The following is a 15,370-nucleotide window of genomic DNA, read 5'->3' as shown; positions in this document are numbered from 1 at the left end:
GCACACAGTTTTAATCTGCCAGGAAGTTTCAAGAGCAAGATTCTAACCCGGGTCTCCTGCTCGTTAGGCACATGCGATAACCACTACGTCACGCTGATACAGTGGTTTGCACAACTATGTAGTTTATCCTAGCACGTCTCCCTCCTCCATCCAAATTCTCACTCATGCCTCAGCCCATGTGGTAATTGGTGTGAATGGGAACTTGGAGGGAGGACGGAGGCGTGGAACAGTAGTCCGTGTAGTTCTGCAAAGCCCTTATGCCAGGGCGGCTTAGTGGTTAGCATATCTGCATACACAGCAGGAGATTCAGGTTCGAATCTCGGTCTTGGCACAAATTTTCATTCATCGCTTCCATATGCACATATACGCACATCATAGATGTTTGAGACTCGGAAAGGTCTCTGGAACCACGTAGTCTCATTTTATCTACTTACAAATGCCATTTTGCTTGCAGCTATTTCGTGTTTCTTATGCGAGGCAACTAGCAAGGAAAATGACAGGCTCTTGTGCAACTTTTGCAGTGTGTCACGAAAACAAACAAGAATATAATGATAATGAAGGCACAGAAGCACAATCTCCGTTACTGTAATGAGACTGAGTTCGATATGAATAGGTTAACTTCCCATGAACGCCACAGACCCCAGCTTATGCGCATTTGCAATGTGCAACATACTCGTGAGTCTATAATTCCACACTCGCGACGGGCAATCGTTCATTACCCCACTCGCGACGTGGTTGGCAGCTGATTGACACGCAGGCATATGAGGCGCACCCACCACGAGTATGAGATTTTGAGAAGATAGTTGCCCTAAGACTGGCAGCAGTCAGGGACCGCGAGTGAGGCGCGCCAGGCGGTTTCCTCAGCAGTGCCGAGGTGAGCTGACGCGGCGCGCTCCCACGAGGCTTATCCACCGGCTGCGAGGCTGACCGCAGCTGCCGCTCCCATATGCCGGCGTTTCCGTTAAAAATAGCCGTGTCGTCTGCAGGAGCAGAGCGGCGCGCTATCGATTGCCGCGACTCGGCGTCGGCCGGCGACCCCGCCGCGGCCGCCCGGCCGTGCCCAGCCCGGCCTGGCGCTAATGCTGCTCGTTAGCCGCGCAGGAAGCCATAAATACCGTACACGGACGTCGCGCCGCCTTCCTCTTTTTCTCCTGGAAAAAAAATGTGCGCGTTTCTTTCTGCGCCGCTTCCTTATGTCATTGTTTATCCCGCTCTTCCTCTGCCCACCGTCCGTGGTCCCAGCGCCGGCGGTTAGTGTTGCAGCCTTGTGCTTCCGGCGCCGGAGGCTCTGCCGCACTAATGAAACCTCCCTGCAGAGACCGCGCCCCGTGCTAGCGTCGCCGCCTTTATGGCCGAGCAGCTGGCGAAAATTGCCTTGTAGCGAATCTGTCACTGCGTCAAACGAACCCACTCAAACCCACACGCGAAATGCGCAAGGCATCCGGTGCCGCACATTATCCACAGATGAAATGAAACAAAGATGGCAACCGTTTTTCAGCAGAGGGTGAGGGGACTACGATAGACCATACATATTATGTCAATGGATATGTATGTGTGTGTGTTTTATAGCAGACAATGTGCCTGTTTATGTCATACACTCTAGCTGCTTTTACCACATTTTTGGTTAGTCATTCTGTTCTCTGTCTAATTGGCACCAATTTTGTAGCTGAATTTAAACTAACTTTCCAGTTAACTAGGGACTTGAAATTTTAAACTGGATGACAATGGAATAATAACTCAGTTCCTTGTTGGTCTGTTCAGTAGCTTTGGAGGGTGATAAAGGTTGATAATACCTGTCATCTAGGCTGCCCTACACGACGATTGTGCTATACAGGTAGAATTGGAACGCTTTTCGGAAGGTATACATGAGGATCGGCACGGCTGAGTAGGGGTGTTGGGGGAGGGGGAGACAGATAGTTACAGGGGAGGAGAATGAGATGGACAGAGCCTGGGAGGAGGAGAAGGTGGACAGAGAGAGAGGTAGGAGAAGGAGATAGAGAGTGGGGGGGGGGATAAAATGACTGAGGGTGGCGGAGGAGATAGAGAGATGAGATGGGAAGAGATGAACAGAAAGGGGGGGGGAGGAGCACTTTGCAACAGAAGGTAAGGAGGAGGACGAGATGAACAGAGAGAGAACGGCGAGGAGGATATGGACAGAGAGAGTGGTGAGGAGAAGATGGACCGAGGTGGGAGCAGGAGGAGATGGACCGTGAGGGGGAGGAGAAGGAGAACATGTATAAAGAGAGTGAGGGAGCAGGAGATGGACAGGGAGTGGAGAAACAGGAGATGAATTTCGACCGGGGGGGGGGGGGGGGAGAAGTGTGCGGAGTATGTGACATATTGACATATGTGTACTATTAGTGAAAAGCTGCTGCTATAAAGCTAGTATTAAAATCGTATGTAATTAAATTTGTTTGCTTCTTTATGTTACTTTTAGGAAAAAAACAGTTAAACAGATTGATATATTACTAACATGTAGGTGTAACAGTATTCTATTTTAGATATTATCAGGCAAAAAGACACTCAAATAAAGCTAAATATAACAGGTACCTCTCATGAAATGTCATCAGTACGTTTAAAATCCAATCAAAAATTATCTCACACACACAAGGCTAAAAAGAAGAAAATAATTATTTAAATAAAAATAAATTTTTAGAGTGCGAAGTTTTATTATTAATCAGACTAAAAAGTTTAAAATTATTTGTCGTAGTCCCATCCAGACACTCTCGAAAGAATGTGATTGTGAATTTTTAATAGGTATGATAAATCTTGTAAGAACTAACACGAAAAACATGAGGCGCATGTAATACATAGCTGATGCATGATTAGTTCACCTCCTTATTATAATCTATTAAAAATTCACAATGACAAATGTTCGGAATTATGTGTAAAGACTTAAGAGAAATTCCTTTATATTTTTAGTGACATATAAATATGTGGTGTAGTAAAATTTTATATTTATTTAAATAATTATTTTTAATGGTTATAGTTGCCGAATTGTGGCGTAGACTTTTTTTTAAAAAAAAGAAACACCGTCCCCTCGTCAGAACAGATCTCTAAATCTTGTGCACTGTACATGTACTGCTTAAGCTAAGATGCAGGGTCGTCAACTACAACCGCCGAGACAATTTCTGGAATACTTTAGCAGCGCTCAATGCCATAGAAGTTAGCTTTGGAAATGAGGAAGACGGCGTCCGGTCTTTCCTCACCGTCCGTATCCAGTTTAATCGCAAATGGTGGATCAGCCTCTGCACATGGGCTTTTCTTGTAATATATGTGCAATGATGAAAAGACTGGAGTATTTGGTAGAACAATAAGCAAATATTTGATAGACTGATGACAAATATATAAAACTAATCTGAGAGACTATTTCTCTGCAACAACAATGTCGGGAATGATCTTGAATACAATACTACTTTTCAAGGATGGCACAGTGGTTCAAATGGCTCTAGCACTATGGGACTTAACTTCTGAGGTCATCAGTCCCCTAGAACTTAGAGCTACTTAAACCTAACTAACCTAAGGACATCACACACATCTATGCCCGAGGCAGGATTCGAGCCTGCGACCGTAGCGGTCGTGCGATTCCAGACTGTAGGGCCTAGAACCGCTCCGCCACACCGACCGGAGGATGGTACAGTGGCTAAAGTACTGTACTTCCGTTGGAAGGGAGGGAGGAAACACGAATTTCCATCCAGAGAACCCAGAATTAAGTTTATTCGTTCTTTCCCGAAGTTTTTTGTGGCAAATACTGGGCTGTTTCATTTGGAGTGTAAATTTTCCCATTCCACTCCTTTCTTTTTTGCATACTGCGAACATCTTTTTTGTAATGATACATTTCGTAGATTCAACCCCAGTTCTGCTATCACCAGCATTTCCCAACCAGCATGACAGCATGGTTCTTTCCGCAAAGAAATTCTAACGCTACATCTCTGAGGGCGTACTGAAATGTAATGGCTTTGAATTTTTTATGAGGAAACTCTTAAAGCTTTTCCAATAAAGCATATGTTACTGACTTTCTACATCTGTAGAAGCATTGTATATATATTTTGTAAAGTTTTTTGATTTTTACATAAATGGAAATTAACATTTTACTGTACATTGTGGATTGGAATGATATGCATGAAGGCCAGAAACGTTATGCATATGAACAATGGTTAATGTCACGTGTACGGCGTGGTTTGCCTATAGATCACGATAGCCCAACAACATCTGGACGCACGCAATTAGCATCGGAAGAAGACGACACTGAGTCTGAATACGACGACAATCCTTCTGAAGATGCCTCATGAAACATGAAACATGGCACAAGTGCCGTTTCGTTTCGAGGCACCAGGCAGCCGGGTCACTGGGTCCCAAGGTCGCCGTGGCGGCCATGGCTGTCCCTGCAAGATAGTTATCTTTCAGATGTCGCTAGAGGGCTCCGTATTCTAACATCTAACATGGCGGTTTGTGACGTAACTGGGAATTCGTGGTAAGTTCCTATGGGACCAAACTGCTGAGGTCATCGGTCCCTAGTCTTACACACTACTTAATCTAACTTAAACTAACTTACGCTAAGGGCAACCCATACACACCCCCGTGCCCGAGGGAGGACTCGAACCTCCGACGGGAGGAGCCGCGCGGAACATTACAAGGCGCCCAAGACCGCGTAGCTACCCCGCGTGGCGTAACGTAGCTATGTCGATGCGTGAGAAACGGCGTGCTATAGTAGAGTTTCGAATTCGAGGAGTTAGTCCACATATGGAGCACCCTCTCCTTCAGGACGGCAATGCCATAGCACACACAAAAGCTGCGAGATGCGCAACAACCCGACGCGCTAGGTTCATTGTCATCGGTTATCCTCCACACAATCCCGGCTTGGCCCCTATCCGATTTTCATCTGTTTCCAGAACTTAATGAACAGCTTCGAGGACGTCAATTTGATACTACTGAAGTGGTACATTCACAGGTGTGATTGAGGCCCCGTTAACAAACATCCAACAGTGACCGTATCAACAAAATGATCTCTCGTTGGGAGAAACGTGTTTGTCGCTAGGATGACTATGTTGAGAAATAAATACTTAGACGTGAAGAACAACGATGCAGAATATAGTAACGATTGTTTTATTTAAAAAGCTGTTGACAGTTTTTACATGAAAAATTCGGAGGCATTGCTTTTCAGCACGCCCTCTTACCTCTACATCTATATTCCTGAAGCCATTTTATGGTATGTGGTGGTAGGTACATTTTTTGCCAGTATCACGTCCCCTTTTTGTGTTCCAGTCGTGAATGGTTCGCTGGAGAACGACTGTTGCTAAGCGTCCGTGTGAGCTCGAATCTCTGTTTAACATATCTCCGTGTAACTGCGGAGGCTTCCGCGACCAGTGTCAGTTGACATAAAAGTTTTCTGACTACTGTGCCTGTCAGAATGAAAAAAAAATAAAAAATAAAAAACACTATAGAGGAGCAACCAAAGTTTCGGCCACGGTTAAAAACCGGGAGACCAAGAAGAAGACCAATGGAACCTTGGCCGAAACGTTGGTTGTTCCACTGTAGTTTTTTTTTTTATTATTTTGACGCGGTACAATACTCATAAAACTTATGACAAATTACCTTCAAGGTCTTTTCGCGATATATACGTAGGAAGAAGCAGTATATTGGGTGACTGTTCTAGGCATGTATGCTCTCTAAGTTTTAACAGTAAACAGCACACCGTGATGCAGAACACATTCCACAGCAATGTACTTTTCGTGGCAGCTTAAAACTGTGTGCCAGACAGGGACACTAACCTAGGAGGTTCGAGTCCCGGTCGTTCACACAGACTTAGAAGTGCCGGGAAGTTCCAAATCAGTGCACACCACGTTGCAGAGTGTTACTAATACAACGAAACTTGGGCGCGGTTTAAAAGCCGTTCTGATATGAGACAATACAACAGGGTGACGATGGGCCGGTTCGGAACTTCGGATGCAAAGAACGACAGGCGTGATTGTAGTGCTCAGACTGTATGGTTTAGCCGACCAGTCAATTACCGAGATGAGAGGAGTGAGTTGGAGTGTTAATGTGGTAATGGCGGCGTGACAGGCCCAGCCGCTGCGAGAGGGCTCATTCTTCCAGCGCCGGCAGCGGCGGGAGACAAATTGAGCCGTGGCCGAGCGGCTGGCTGGGACGGGGCGGGCCGGGGCCGCTCCTACCATATTGGCCAATTGGCCGCGCCGACGCCTCCGCCCCTCGACGGCTCTTCATCTGCGCCGTCAGTTCCAGCGATGACGGCCGCTGGAGTGGGCCGCGCGGCCAGGCCCAGATTAAAGTAGCAGCCCCGGCAGCCGGCGGGGCCACGAACCGCGGCCTCCCCACCGGTTGCTTCTGAGTCTGCGAACCTGTCGTCTCAGAGCGAAAGCAGTGACTGGCACTGAATCGACAACACGGTAACAGCCGGAAGGTAGTCTCGATCATGTGCTGCAGCAGTTAAGAACGAGGCAAGTAGGCAAGGCTCGTCATTCAGCGATTCTTGCTCCATGCACAGCCATTGTACATCAGCATGGTTTTGGAGGTCTGAAGATGATCAAGTGATGATCGAAACTGTTTACCTTTTAATAAACGTGCCTGTGTGATCTATTGTTGTCGTTGTTGTTGTTGTGGTCTTCAGTCCAGAGACTGGTTTGATGCAGCTCTCCATGCTATTCTATCCTGTGCAAGCTTCTTCGTCTCCCAGTACCTACCGCAAACTACATCCTTCTGAATCTGCTTAGTGTATTCATCTCTTGGTCTCCCTGTACGATTTTTACCCTCCACGCTGCCCTCCAATACTAAATTGGTGATCCCTTGATGCCTCAGAACATGTCCTACCAACCGATCCCTTCTTCTGGTCAAGTTGTGCCACAAACTTCTCTTCTCCCCAATCCTATTCAATACTTCCTCATTAGTTATGTGATCTACCCATCTAATCTTCAGCATTCTTCTGTAGCACCACATTTCGAAAGTTTCTGTTCTCTTCTTGTCCAAACTATTTATCGTCCATGTTTCACTTCCATACATGGCTACACTCCTTGCAAATACTTTCAGAAACGACTTCCTGGCACTTTAATCTATAATCGATGTTAACAAATTTCTCTTCTTCTGAAACGCTTTCCTTCCCATTGCCAGTCTACATTTTATATCCTCTACTTCGACCATCATCAGTTGGTTCAAATGGCTCTGAGCACTATGCGACTTAACTTCTGAGGTCATCAGTCGCCTAGAACATAGAACTAATTAAACCTAACTAACCTAAGGACATCACACACATCCATGCCCGAGGCAGGATTCGAACCTGCGACCGTAGCGGTCGCTCGGTTCCAGACTGCAGCGCCTAGAACCGCACGGCCACTCCGGCCGGCCATCATCAGTTCTTTTGGTCCCGAAATAGCAAAAATCCTTTACTACTTTAAGTGTCTCATTTCCTAATCATTTCCTCAGCATCGCCCGAGTTAACTACATTCCATTATCCTCGTTTTGCTTTTGTTGATGTTCATCTTATATCCTCTTTTCAAGACACTGTCCATTCCGTTCAACTGCTCTTCCAGGTCCTTTGCTGTCTAAGACAGAATTACAATGTCATCGGCGAACCTCAAAGTTTTTATTTCTTCTCCATTGATTTTAATACCTACTCCGAATTTTTCTTTTGTTTTCTTTACTGCTTGCTCAATATACAGATTGAATAACATCGGGGATAGGGTAAAACCCTGTCTCACTCTCTTCCCAACCACTGCTTCCCTTTCATGTCCCTCTACTCTACTCAAGAGGACGTGTGATCTATACTGTTTCATAATTAATGTGAAACACTTTTAGAACAACGGTAGTTACTGGCCACCAGACATTAACACGTTATAAATCGCTAGATCCTCATTTTTGGGGTAAAATAAAAGTCCAGTTCAAAAATAAGCGAAGTAGAAGAAACTGATACTACAAGTCCAAGAAGTGAAATTTGTATCACAAGCTTTAACCAATGATATGTGATAGTAAAGTGAGCACGTTCGGAGTTTACCACACGACATAGACCCCGTTTGCACATATATCCTGGCGAAACGTTTATGATTCTATGACCAGTAGATGAACACTGAAGACAAGGTACCGCAGAAGTACAGCAGGGTTAGACGGCGAATTCGGCAGATTGCAGTGGAGCGTAGCGATGTCTTACTCGATGTCTAGTTGCGGAGCTGGTGAAGGTATGTTCGAGGTGGCTGCCCAAAGAGAAACTAGCTTCAGGCTGTTGGCCTCTACAGAATAACTTAAATCTACCTGTCAGTAGGGTGCAGTATCTTACTTAAAAGTATTTCCTGCTAGCTTAGGCTGCTTTCAGCCTCCCCTGTCAGTTGGTAATGCCCTCATTTTCGTAGTTCCATATAAACTTACGATGACAGTGGTCTCTGCCGTCAGTGCGTCTTCGTCCGTCGACGGTGAAGATATAAGGCGGTATATTGTGTCAGGGCATTTTTCTGTGAAGACTTTAAAATAACTCTCTATTGTGTGCACAGTACATAAGGATGGCAGTTGTAAAATTAGAGAATACTGAAATAAAGGAATACTAGGTTGTTCACGATTCAGTGGGTAGATGGTATGTTAAGCAAAGAAAAAATACTGAAATCGCATCACATTCTCAGAAACCTTTCGCAGTCAGCACTAAGGATATGAAGGCAGTTTTAGTAAGATGAAAGTCCTCGACGGGAATATTCTTCCAAGCAGACAGTGTGAGAGGTGGCATGAGCCCCCTCTCATATTTCTATCTTACGATTTTCCTCTCTAATTGCATGCGGTGAAAAGTTGCTATTCCTTCACACGCGGACTTCCCACGCAGCGTCTCTCGTCACCCAGGTGGTCCGGTGACAGGCGGGCACTGCTGATCCTGAAAGGGTAAGCCGACGGGTGTGAGGGAGTAGAGTGAATGCTTTCCAGACGCCGACATTGTCAAAAGACACGCCCGGAGGTGCCTGAAGTAGCGGCTGGGCTAGAGGTTCCGTTACTTCGCAGAAACTTAGCGAAAACACTTTCTGGCGGGCTACCAGCGAGGCGTGGGAATGACTTGTGTACCCAGGCAGTTGTGGCGGGAAAATTCCCGCGCTTTCTGCAAAATACTAACTATGATTGGCTTGCTCAGGGCATAGCTCCGTGACGTAGCAAAATCAGCGCAGAAATTGGCGCCAAGAATCTACATTGGTGGAATGGTAGTGCTCTGGCAATAGAGTGGAATTTTCCACCGGTTTTCGAGTTGCTGATTGGAACGTTTAACCACGGCCACTGTCGTGGGGGCGGGAATGTTCGGTGTTCGGCCTGTACGGGTGCTCTAGGGGTAGTCGGCTCTCGCCTTTCGGTCGGAGTAGGTTGCAAGACTGAGCCCTCGCCGCTCTGGACAGCTGGCCTTCCGTTGGCTGTCTAATATACTTTTATTTAATTGTAACTGTTTGACGAAGTTGCTGAAGTTTCGACTTCAACGTAACTTTCCGAGTACAGTTGGCAATTGAACGTTCTGCGTACAAGCGGCCTATGTTGTCTGTCTTGAGCAGTTTTGGCTAAAGTTGACGGTATCGGAATTACAGTGTGCCTTCGTTTGATAAAATCAGTCACTGTACCGTCAGTGATTGTGTGGCGAGCCTTCTTCGTCTCCCTCTGAGGCGCATTTGTATTGCTAGGAAGTCTTTAGTCTGGAACAACCAGACCAGGATAATTAGTTTCGGGCTATACTCGCGACATTATCATCACCACGACGGGACGTCGAAGCAACCAACCATCGCCTCCGGTACGCCAGATCGTGTTCTTGCAGTTAAGAAGACAGTTTGGTAATGTATGTCCGCTGCACCGGCAGATGGGGATTTTCCTAGGTGATAATCAGAGCTAAGCAGAGCGCGCCTGTTCGTCTTTCTCTAGCTTTGTTCTGTCTTGGGTGTTCATCGTCTGAGTTCTCACTACTGTAGCAGCAATTAATGTTGAGTTAGCTGTGTGTCCCTCTTAAGATTTGAGTGGCAAGGAATTGGCTCCACATACCACTTCGTCATAATCCCCACAATCTAGTTTAGGGACAACTTGACTTTCACAGCGTTTGTTTGAGTGTCCAATTTGAGCCAATTTGATGTATTGAAAATGTTTCATGTGTTTTTGTTTATTATTTTGTGTTTAGTCTTAATAAATCATATTGTTATTTTGGACAGAACTTTCATTCTGTTAATCGGTAGAGCAACCCTATCATTCCTCACTACGTTAATGAAACCTTAATTTATTTAAATTATTTATCAAATTAAATTATTGCAGGTGCCAAACTCTTTTCTACTCCACTGGCAGGGTTGATTAGAGTCAGTTCGCGTATTTTTTTTTAATCCATGTGCAACAGCAAAAGTCGGAGTTAGAATAGGGGGGGCTTAGAGCATCATTTACATATGTAGATTCTAGAAGAATTTAGTGTTAAATACACTGCTAGCCCCGGCACCTCGCATAAAATGGCGACCCTTAGCCTCGGATCTTTCCTGTGAATCACTGATTAACAAACAGTATTCTTAGTAGGAACATTCAAATTTTTTTTCTCTACTAATTCTTTTTCTTGTAGTTCCGCGATTAGTTTTTATTAGCGGCGCATGATTACAGTTTTTGTTTTCAGTGTATATATTTTTTGTGTGTTCATTGTTTTTTTGTGTTTCTTTGATGTGGTGTCCATACCTCATCACACTTTGTCGGGTTTGTGTGCAGTTCCTGTACCACAACAAATCGTGCTTGTAGTTACAGCGTTGGAACGGCGTTGTTGAAATTTTATGTCTATGTGGAAAAATATTGGGAGTAGATGATTTTTATTGTGAATTTTAGATAAATTTGTTTTTTCTAGAATGATCGCGAGAAGTAAGGCACGACTATTATCGAGCGAAACTAAAACAAAAGAGGATAGCATAATGGATAAGAGGCAGGTTACTGACGAGGATAGGTTCGGAGATGAGATGGGCACATTTTTAGCAGCACAGGACGACAGGGTCATTGATGAGGAAGGTAATTTGGACGCGATCTTAGAGCAACGTCGCGACCGTGATTATGATAGTGAAGTGGAGGATGGAACAGAGACAGGCACGCAGGTCGAGACAGTAGCAGAAGTTTATAATCAAACGAACGAGTGCATACAGAGGCCAGCTCGGTCACGTCAGAGCTCTAGCGCCCAGGTGTCCAGAGTTACATCGCCCATGTTTGAAGAGGATCAAAAAGATGACGTAAACCCAATACTGAGCTTCCTACGATCAATGAAAGAAGAAGCTGATGAACAACGTAAGAAGGAGAAGGAAGAAGCTGACGAACAGCGTAAGAAGGAGAAGGAAGAAGCTGACGAACAGCGTAAGAAGGAGAAGGAAGAAGCTGACGAACAGCGTAAGAAGGACACTCAGGCAATAATTTCGCATATAGGGGAAATTCGAGGGGAATTACTAACAATAAAGAAACAATGTGGAGAAGCAAAACAAATGTCAATGGTAGCACAAAAAGTAGCAGGCCTAGCCAAAACGGCAGCAAAAAGGGCAATGAAAATCGCAAAAGCAACTTCTCAACTCGCAGGGCGCTTGCGACGTGCGACACAGGCCCACTCAAAATCCCTAGCGGTCTTAAAAACTGAAGGTAATATTGCGGTTACGAACATCACGAAACGAATGAAAGAAGTAGAGAGTCGAATAGCAAAACTAGAGCGAAACGGGCACACGAGCACTGCGCGTTCGGATTCCAATGATGGAGTACACAGAATTGTTTCTCCGAGGAAAAGCCCGCCGTGCTCTAGCCCAATGACCGTGTGCGGAACTAACAATGCATACGCAGAAACAGCAAGTAATAGCTCTAATAATTGTAGCCCACTTAGGAGAGTGAATTCTGAGTGCCACTTCCACTATGTTACAGAGGTAGCACATCACAGTTATCAGCAAGATAGATCAGGACACTCAGCAGACGTGCAAGTATCGGAAACGAGTGACAACACCAGTGCGAGGATCAGACAGGATTTTGATCACAATCACTTCCTGTCGATACTAAAATTCCAGAAGTTCAAAGAAAATGGAGGGTCGATGCATCCGAAGAGCTGGGTGATGCAGTTTACAAATTCATTACCGTCGTCATGGCCAACCCAGGCAAAATTAGAATTCATGTGTGGACACATCGAAGGCCAAGCCGCGGAAAAGATGCGGGGTGTGGCAGCGACGTGTCGGACTTATGAGGAATTTGTTGGTGCATTCCTGCGGACCTATTGGTCAAAGGAAACGCAAGACAGGATTAAAGAGGAAATTATATTTTGTCCTGAACTGGAAGTGTCCGGGCATAGGAGCGCAACCAAATTATTTCATGATTTACTCAAGAAGAATCAGTTTTTAGATAGTTTATATAGCAATGGAGAAGTCATCAAATTTTGCTTTTCCAAATTGCCAGTTAGGTATCAACAGGCACTTGTGGGGAAGTGTGGTTCTGACATAGAAGCATTCAAGAGTCTATTGCGCGAACTCGAAGTAGTCTTTGATAAACAAGACGCGAAGGACAGGAGGAAGGCGCAAAATAACAAATACCACTGGCCAGCAAGGGAAGACGACAACAGATCGCATAATCGCACTGGTCAGTTAGGAAATCAGGGTTACGGAAATCAAGGTTACGCTATTCAAGGTTATGGAAACCAGAGACACGGAAACCAGAACGTCAGGGAGCAGGGTCAATCTAGACAAGGAATCTGGGACTGGAGGAATAACGAACGGTAAAGCGACCGTAATTGGAGAGAGCGAAACGAAGGACAACAGGAGAACCAGGAGATTCAAATTAGACCTGCAAATCCTAATGCACGTCAGAGGAGGGGGAGTCTGACAAGGGATTGGCGCTAGTCCATAGGACTCCACCACATCTCTCACACAAAGAAGTTCGTGGAATAATAGTAGTTTAAGTGGTGTACATAGTAGAATAGGCAAATATATGAACCTTTCTTCGGGGAACAATAGTCGTTGCATTAATAGATTAAGATTGCTAAAGTATTAACACGCTGCGTTGTCTTGCATAAGAATTTACTGCTGCTATCCTCTTTTTTGGTTTATGTTCGCGATATCCACTGTCGATGGGATAAGAGGCACTACCTTTCCATGAGCAATGTTTTTGTCCTTTCCTATCTGGTGTCCATGTTAAGGGATAATGATGAGTGACGAGATGTCGCACAAACGGGCGCATACAAGAACGTGCTCTTAGAAGCGTTCTGAGAAGTCGTGATACGCTCCATAGCGGCCACAACCAGTTCGTGAGACGTTCATACCAATGCTTGCAGGCACGCGTCAGTGCACTGCAAGATTGTGGTATATTGCGTGATTTCGAGGATGGATACGGGCAGTATAGTCTTTACAGTGATGCGCCAGCATTGTTGTCTTGCAAATCGGGGTGAACCTGTGAGCGTTTGACTCCAATGGTGCCCTGGACGGTAGAAATGCGGGCATAAAGCCTACCATGCCAATGTGCAGGTTGGGGATTTAGCGTGCTGCTTGTGACTGTCACAGATGAATAACCAAGGAATTATACTTGGAGATTGGTGACATACTGTGTAGCTGGTGTGTGGTGGGCGACGGAATCCTCAACAGGAACCAGTCCTGGCTTGGCCATATTACATTGCCTCTGGAAAGGTGCGCTTTCATTGCTAAAACTGCATCACATACAAAATTGAGTTCAACTATAAATTTATTGTCTTGTATAGCCATGGCTAACCCAGTCTCCGGAGTTTCAGTGAGGCGTAATGAAAGCTCGGAGGTTATGTACGGCACGCACATCACTGTCGTCAATAGCGGCGAGCAGCGAGACATCTCATTATAACAGGAATTATGTAAGACTATTGTATAAGGTAAACAAAAAAAAAAGAAAATAAATCAATCAATAAAAATAGAAAAAAAGGAGAGTACTATATACTAGGATAAGTTAAACTTTAGGATTTAACAATAGCTAGATTCTTAATATTGTGGGGGTTTTCTACCATAAGTGTTTGGCGCGCGCCTGTTGGGATGTTATGTTTCAGGTCACCACACCACAGACCCCAAGTGGAGGGACGACTGGCGAGCGAATGTACGAGGGTTATTCCAAAAGTAAGGTCCGATTGATTGCCAAATTGAAACCACAGTGAACATCAGAAATGTTTTACTTGTAACAATTAGCTACACCTTTCAGCTACTTCTCTACGTAGTCGCCGTTCTGACTTAGACTTTTGTCATAGCGTTGTACCAACTTTTCAATAGCCTCATCATAGAAGGCAGCCGCCAGTGCTTTCCGCCAATTCTCCACGCTGGCCTACACCTCGTTGTCTGTGTCAAAATGTTGTCTTCAAAGACAGCGGTTCATGTGACCAGAGATGAAACTCAGGGGGAGACAATTGCGGACTGTATTGTGGGTAATCTAACATTTCCATTTGAAAACGATGCAGGAGCATCTTCATTGCCCCTGCAGAATGCGGCTGAGAATTGTCGTGAAGACGAAACAGCACGACAGTTATGTAATGTTGGCTGCATAGCTTCAGGCGAAATTTCTCACCAGGCCCTCGTACTTGGCGGCAGACACTATTTTCTAGACATCTTTACGCACTCACTGCGAGCTCAGAAATGAGAAGAGCGACGTGATGCTAACTGGGGTTATACTAGAGACACTACCCAACACATCTGTGCAAAGCTTTATCGGATTTTCATAGTCGTTTCCATTTCGCGACCGATCGGACCTTACTTTTGGAATAACCCTCGTAGAATAGTTGCATGTTCTTTATAACTCAGTAAAACTTCCACCTGCATAATCACCTAATTTATTCAAAAGACATAGAATGTAGATCGTTGGCAGTTGGTAGTTAACTCTTGAGCATGTCTGCTGTCGCTCTATATAAGTAATAGTAATATAAGTGCGGGCCCGCACATTTAGCTGTTCATCCAGTATAGCGTCACACACCATGTACAGTAGTGAGATCTGTCTCTACACAAATATCAAGATAGATTATTTCCATGTCTAGCTTAGATACACCAAGATTTGGTTATAGTGATAGCCATAGATTGATAACTATAAAATTAAAATAAGAATGTCTGAAATGACAGACCATCCATGTATTGTTATGTAAATTTATTATATCATAGAAGGTCATGGGAAAAAGTTAGGCATAAGATTTTTGTCAGAACTGTGCAGATGACGGGAATCGTGGCAATGCAGAGGCCAGGCGGAGCAAAAACAAGAGGTCATCGGCTAACTGCAAGAGGGGGAGCGTCAGCGCGCCACCTGACGTGAAGGGCGCGAGAGCATCCGGTCCTACAAGCTGTCAGTCACTGGGCAGTATAACTGAGGGATTAGGCGGGATCCTCGCCGGGCCACAAGCGAAAGTGAGGCTGGCCGTTGACACTGACATGCGACACACATG

The sequence above is a fragment of the Schistocerca piceifrons genome, chromosome 2 (genome assembly GCF_021461385.2).
Source record: "Schistocerca piceifrons isolate TAMUIC-IGC-003096 chromosome 2, iqSchPice1.1, whole genome shotgun sequence".
Classification (NCBI taxonomy): Eukaryota; Metazoa; Arthropoda; class Insecta; order Orthoptera; family Acrididae; genus Schistocerca; species Schistocerca piceifrons.
This window is presented reverse-complemented; position numbering follows the sequence as displayed.